The 7284-nt window shown below is 58.2% G+C and overlaps 1 protein-coding gene across 2 annotated transcripts in view; it reads left to right on the top strand.

The window, feature by feature from the left end:
- The window catches only part of LOC105508955 (zinc finger protein 7), a 47977-nt gene that overhangs the window by 18950 nt on the left and 21743 nt on the right, over positions 1 to 7284 (top strand). The gene's annotated exons all lie outside the window — the stretch shown is intronic.

The raw sequence follows: 7284 nt of genomic DNA, 5'->3' as shown, positions 1-7284 counted from the left end.
CTCCTGCAGCCCTCCCCACGGGGCCTGCCACTTCTCCCGCTCCCTGCCCCAGGCCACTGTTGGGGAGGTCAGCATAGCCCTCGTCCCCCGAGTTAAATTGAGGGGCAAATCTGCAAGCTTCTGCCCAAAACGTCTCAGAGTGGACACTTCAACCTGGCAGCAACTCTGGGGCCAGTTAGCTTGGATTTCTACATGACGGGCAAAATGTCATAGGCTCGCACAAGCACAGCAGCACCCTCCACCCAGCTCTGTGGCCTTTGGCTCTAATCTGACACTGTATGGGTGGCCAGGCCCCCAGGCTGGACCCACAGCAGCCTCCCATGACCACCAGGGGCCTGAGATTGGCAGTTAGAACTCGGATCCTGAACCAACCACACCCTGCAGAGCACTGAGCAAGGGACTCACCTTATGGCCTAAGATCCAGACTCCTCTGGGAGCTCCCCAGGGTCTGGCCTGGGGAAAAGCCTGTCACTAACTGAGGAGTCTGGTTACTCACGCTGCTTCACCAGCAGCCCAAGGGGGGTTGGCAGGGGGTGGGGGAGATCACATTGCATCAGAAAGAGAAATCCCCCAGCCTACAGGACACCAGCTCCTTATACCTGTCCTCCTCCTCTCCTGCTCAGCGTCACACTTGGCCTGCAATCACCCACAACTGTCCTCCTCACACACAGCTGCTATGGAAGGCAGAAGGAGGGTCTGTGGGTGTGGGGGAGACCCCGGTGGCACCCTTAGCAGCCTGACCTCTGTGCCTCCGTGTCTTACCTCCAAAAGAGGACATCTCCTGCCTCACAGGTGCTTGTGAGGAGGAGCCGAGAGACCAGCTTCTACACGGGGAGGGGTTGTGACATGTCAGGGCTGTTCTGGACCCAGAGTTACTGCAGGGAACTGGAGAGATTGTGCTGCAGAAGCCAAGGAGGTTGCCCTGACAGGCCTGGAAGTGGCTTAGGTTTGGATCCTCCATCCCTGGACACCTGGCATTGGGCAGACCAGCCTCCCTGGGGCAGTTCCCACTGAGAAGCCGCAAAGCATCCTCCTAGACCATCTGTACCCTGGGGAAACATCCCTTGGTCCCTCTGTACCCTTCAGACCAGCCCCTCTTGAGGGACACCCAGACTCGGGCAAGGCAGGAGCCAAGAGCAGTGAAGCAAACCTGTCAAGGTGCTGCCCGTTCCCTTGGGTGTCTCCCGCCAAGAGGCCTCCATTCTCAAGGAAGGGAGCGCTGGCCACCTGTGTGCATCCACCACGCGAGTGCGCAGGGGCAGACTTGCCAGGACGGAGCGGCCTTGCCACCCACTGCCCTCAAAGGCGTCCTGGCACAGCCAGCATGGTCTGAAACCCTCGTGTGAAGGAGGAGCTCCTCACGGCCTGCTGCTGCCCCAGCCACAAGAAGCACAGGAGCACAGGCAGGGCCCACGGAGTCCTTGGGGCCTGCTACAGGGGGCCAGTAACTATGTTCACACCAGCAGCCATAAGCACAGGGACACAGGCAGATACCACCAGCCTGGGAAGGACGGGTGCGGTGGCTCACACACCACCTGCCTTCTTGCCGCAGCAGGCCTGTGGCCACTCTCTGGCTCTGTCTGTCCCCGTGCAGGCTGGACCTGTGGGCACCGGTCCCTGGAGGACTCAAGGTCATGGGAGGATCTGGCCCTGCCCCCCTAGGAGTCTAGGGGAGCTCAGAGGTGCTCCGCTGGAGACAGGCCTGTGAGGGAGAACCGTCATTCACCCCGCAGGCCACATAAGAGTGACAAGAGGTCACAGGTCTGAAAGGACACTGGCGAGGAAGATCGGGAGGGCACCAATGGGAGCCGGATGAGGACTCTGGGGCCCCGAGGCCTGAGGACAACCTTTACTCGCCGTGAGACACCTGACGGCCGCACCTGCCGCTGAAGTGGAGGCAGCGAGAACTGCGGCCAGGAGTTCAGGACCAGCCTGTTGGCCGCTGCGGGAGAGACCCCACCAGGCACCCCCAGTGCCACTCACCTGCCAGGCTCTAAGCTCTGGAGCTGTGTCTGTTCTCAGAGTCCACCCCAAGGAGGCGAGACACTGCTGGGCCTCACAAGCCCTGTGCCCCGGCCGTCGCCCGCACTGACATGGCCCAGCAATCCAAGCTGGCTCGTCCGGCAGCTCCAGAGACCCCTCAGTGTTCGTGGGTCTTTGTGAACTGGGGAGAGCTGGTGAGCAGGCTCCTCTTCTGTGAAACAATCTGGGCCTCAATGATGAGTGAGAAGCCCAGACTCAGGTCCAGTCCCGACGGCCGGCCACCCTCCCTCCTCTAGGACACCCTCCTCTTGTCCATCACACCCGTACGTCCCCTTCTCCTCCCTCTAACTTCCACTGAGGATGGCCAGCCCTCCTTGGGCTCCACTCCCCTAACCAGGGCTACAGTCCTCACAACCCAGCTTGAGGTCTGAGCTACCAGCTGAGGGTTTCTGCCCTGGGCTCTAGCTAGGGCCTCCTGGCTCCTTTTTTTTTTTCTTTCTTTTCTTTTTTTTTTTTTTTTGAGATAAGGTCTGGTTCCATCACCCAGGCTGGAGTGCAGTGTCGTGATCTTGGGCACTGCAACCTCTGCCTCCCAGGTTCAAGTGATTCTCCTGCCTCAGCCTCCTGAGTAGCTGGGACTACAGGCACCCGCCACCATGCCTGGCTAATTTTTGTATTTTTTGTAGAGACAGGGTCTTGCCAGGTTGCCCTGTCTGATCTAGAACTTGTGAGCTCAAGCCATTTGCCCTCTTTGGCCTCCCAAAGTGCTGGGATTATACGCATGAGCCACTGTGCCTGGCTGACTCCTTTTTCTGAAACTCTTGAAAACTTCTTGTCTCTAGACCCGCTCATATTCAAAATCTACTCCCAAATCTCAAGACTGCGAAGAAACAACAGTCAAATCTCAGCCATCCCCAGCCACAAGCTCAAGGCTGATGGACAGACCCCCACCTAGACCCAAACTGCGTCTCTGTCCTGGGGGGACAGAACCAGCCTGGACCCCTCTGTGCTGAGCCCCTCTGGTCCTGGGCACCTCAGCAGTCCCACCAACCTCTTACCATACCATCTCTGTCACCAGTCGGGCGCCCCAGAGCCTGCAATGGTGGTTGATTGACAGCTCCCCTCTCTCCTCCACGGTACAGCGCCCCCCACTCCAGCAATGCAGCTGTTCCTGTTCAACAACAGGCCCCAAATGACCACCATGACAACATGGAGGTCCCAGCAGCTGCTAATTGAACCCCAGGTTTCTCCTGCTTGAACCCAGGGAAGGATCCTTTGCCTCCTGAGATGCACTTCAAATGGCCGTGTGCTGCTGAAGGCCCTGGAAACGCAGCCTCACCTGGCCTCAGCTCTCCTCATCCTCACCTGGAATGACCACAGTCCCCGCACCAGGGCAAAGCCAATCACTGTCATTCAGGCTGCTCCTCCCTGACCGACTGTCTTCTGTCAGGACCCCTGGTGCTCCGCACAGTAGGCACAGAGAAGACCCTCCAAGGCCACGGCAGTAGATCCCCTCTCCCAGCTCATGTCACCAGGTCCCCAAGCCGGAACCCTCACTGTTGACTCATAACCAGCCCATGTGGCACTGCTTCCTGAGGCTGCCTCCCTCTGGACATCCCTGGTGTGATGGCAGTACGGTCATCCCCAACGCACAGCAGAGCCTCCATCTCCAGGGCCCCCGTGCCAGCAGAGCCTCCATCTCCAGGGCCCCCATGCCAGTCCTCCTTTGTGTGTGTGCAGCAGCCACCACTGCTGTTCCCAAAACCTCAGTCCCGTGGCTGCTCTGGCACTCATGGGTCTCTGTATGGCACAGTGCCCAGGTGGGGCCAGCTGTCTGCCCCGGCCCTCCGTGAGGTGGGCGCTGTGGCTCTTAGAGGCTCCTGGCTCCTAGTTCTGTGTCCTTCGAACCTTCTGAGCTCCCAGGCCCTCTCCAAGCTGTGGCCTGGCCTATGGCAGTGGGGCTGTGGCCACCCTGTTCACACTCACCCCTTGGGAGCACTCTTCCCCATTTCTGGCTGGGTGAGGATCCAGGGCGTCTCCCCTTGTTCCAGCAGGGAGATTAGCTCAGGTTTGGAAGCTGGGAATCCTACTTGAGGAAAACAGTCCAGAGGCCTGGAGAGAGCCTGGGGAGGCAGAGCACGCAGGGCCTGAACTGGGGGACCCTCCCACACCCAGCTAGCCAGGCAGGCTGCCCACTGGACACTTGAAGGGTAGGAAGTGGCTGCTAAGATCTCACCCCCAGAGATGTCCAATCGTGGCACAAGCCTCCAGTCTCTCTTGATTTGGCTGCCAGAGAAAAGCAAATTCTGCTTGTGGTTGTTGTCATGCGGTCCCAAACAGATCATCACTACAGGGAGAAGCAGTCTCCTCTGTACTCTGATGGGTGTGGGATGGGTGAGGACTGACTGTCCAGAGGGCCCAGGGTGCCTTCCAGGAACACCTATAGCACTGCCGACCTGATGCTCACCCCACCCCTTCCCACAGCAGCCCAGCGCCCTCCTGGCAGGCCCACTGCTCCCCAGCTCACCCATCAGGCACTATTCCTCCCTAGATGTCCTCTCCACCGCACGGAGGCTTGGACCCGACTTCACCAAGACATTTGAAACCATGCACCAGAGAGTGTGTGCATAGAATGAAGAACCTTTTGTTTGTGGGGCTCCATCTCTGCTCTCTAGGGTCACCCAAGCATTTGGGTCCTTGATCCTGGAGAGGCTGCTCCCTCCAGGGCTAGCTAATTCCCAGAGACAGCAAACACTCCCCTTCCAGTGCACCTTTTTTTTTTTTTTGAGACGGAGTCTCACTCTGTCACCCAGGCTGGAGTGCAGTGGCATGATCTGGGCTCAATGTAGCCTCTGCCTCCTGGGTCCAGGCAATTCTCCCATCTCAGCCTTGAGTAGCCGAGACTACATGCGTGCACCACCACACCCGGCTAATTTTTATGTATTTTAATAGAGACGAGGTTTCACCATGTTGGCCAGGCTGGTCTCACCTCAGGTGATCTGCCCTCCTTGGCCCCCCGAAGTGCTGGGATTACAAGCATGAGCCACTGCGCCCAGCCCCAGTGCACCTCTGAGACACAAACCAACCAATCCAGAGTCCACAGCTGTCTATCTCCCTTGTTACACTGTCACTCACCAAGCCAATATTTCCCCTGCCCTAAGTCAACTGGGAGCCAGGTACTGGACAAGAAGGGGCCACTCCTATAGCCCAGAGCCTGCCACAGTTGTTCAAATAGTCCAATCCTGAGCTCACTCTGCATACCTACCCTGCCTGCCCTCTCCTTCCAGAGAAAATAAAGGCTCTGGCCGAACTCAGCCCTCTCCTACTTTCTGCCTCCTGGTCATCCCTGGTCCTTCTCATGTGGCCCTGTGTGCCCTGCCCAGTTTCCAGGGACCCGTGACTATAACCTCTGCCTTCACGACAGTCTTTCTCACGTGTGCACACCTTACCACACTTGATTAAAACAAATCCAGGGGGCCGGGCGCCGCGGCTCACACTTGCAAGCCCAGCACTTTGGGCGACCGAGGTCGGCGGATCACCTGAGGTCAGGAGTCCGAGACCAGCCTGGCTAACATGGTGAAACCCCATTTCTATAAAAAATTAGCCAGGCATGGTGGTGCGCGCCTGTAATTCCAGCTACTCGGGAGGTTGAGGCAGGAGAATTGCTTGAACCCAGGAAGTGGAGGTTGCAGTGAGCCGAGATTGCATCATTGCACTCCAGCCTGGGCAACAAGAGTGAAACTCTGTTAAAAAAAAAAAAAAAAGAAAAAAAATCTAAGGTACATTTGAACTCACCTTGAGATATGGGTGTCTGCAGATGGTAAGGGACCTGTGGAGGGGCTCTGTCGGTTGGAAGCACCATTGCTCTGGGCCATCCACTCGGATACGGAGAGTGCTGTTGGAAATGCAGCATCACCTTGAAAGTGGCTTTGTAGTTGAGATTTTTTTCCTGGAAACATTTACAGCTTGGAACTGTTCTATCTGACCAAATATGAGGAGTTTAGAGTTGCCCCAAAAGTGGCAGCAAGGGAATTGCCTCAAAAGACTTCCCCAAACTGTCCCAAAATGGAATTGGTTGGGATTCCAAGGAAAGAAGTGGTAAACGATCAGTCCAGAGCATTTCTTCCAGACGTTTTCATATGGAGCTTCAGCATTCTTGGGATCGACGGTGAGGCAAGGGATGCTTTACCCAAGCGTGTTTGCAGCAAGGGAGTCTGGCTATGGAGCTTAGATGAGAGTTTAAGGGATTGGGCTCAGGGCAGGGCCAGTTTCTATGTGTTCAGCAATAGGGTTGACTGTGTTTTTAAGCAACTTAAACAGCTTTTTCAGGGAATGTGCCAGGCCCCAGCCTGAGTTCAAGGCTGCAGGGAACACGTAGTGGCCAGGTCCCGGAGCGGTGAAAGGACTCTGTGTTTCTCAATCAGTAGAGAAAGAAAGAGGGGGAACTGGAAGACCCTGTGAATCCCAATCTCAGACAGGGATGAGCAATCCAGGCTGGCCCAGAGCATAAGCACCGTGACCATGTGAGGCCTGAGTGCCTCGCTGTGGAGGGTCTGCTTGCTCAGTGGGCTCTTGACTCAGCCAGGTAGTGTGATGCAGCGGATGGAGGAAGCCCCCTCGCCCCAGACAGGATCTCAGGGCCTCAGAGCCCTGACATCTGCACCCTGGACACAAGGAAGGTGCCTATGAGGTGGATGCTCCTGTGTTACCCTAGTGTGCCCCCCTCACGGGTCAGGCTGGGGCACAGGGTTGCCGGCTCCTACCAGCCCTGGGGGTCTGGAGGGCGGCTGGGGAAGCAGACCCCTATCCTTCCCGATCCTTCGCAACATGCTCCCTGAGCAGCTGGGCACTTAGGTGACCAGAGAGGATGTGGGGCTGAGGGAGCCGAACTCGGGGGCTGCAGAGGCCGGGGTGGGAGTGCTGGGATCATCCGCAGGGGGAGAGGCGAGGACGGCGTCTGTTTTTCACCTGGGCCTCCCTGGGGGGTTGGGGGGTGCCTGACTCTTCCCTCCTTTGGTTTGCGCAGATTTCCCCGCTTGGGTTCGGATCAGCATGCCGGGGGAGTCCGGCTTACGTCCCTCCTGGACCTCCGCCCCGTTCTTCCCGTGGGGAGGGGCGCGTCAGGCGGATCCTGCGCCCTCCGGCCGCTGGGCTTCCCCGGGAGCCACGCGGGAAGGTCCAGGCAGCCGAGACGCAGGCAGCGTCCTCGCTGAGGCTGCGGGTCCGTGGCCATCCGGGGGAGGCGCGCAGGCTCTGCCGTAGGCAGAAAGAACCCGAGGGAGGCGGGGTGGAGGGCGGCAC

The sequence above is a fragment of the Colobus angolensis genome, unplaced genomic scaffold (assembly GCF_000951035.1).
Source record: "Colobus angolensis palliatus isolate OR3802 unplaced genomic scaffold, Cang.pa_1.0 Scaffold17, whole genome shotgun sequence".
NCBI classification, from domain to species: Eukaryota; Metazoa; Chordata; class Mammalia; order Primates; family Cercopithecidae; genus Colobus; species Colobus angolensis.
The sequence above is the reverse complement of the archived record's forward strand: the minus strand, read 5'-3'. Positions and strand labels throughout refer to the sequence as shown.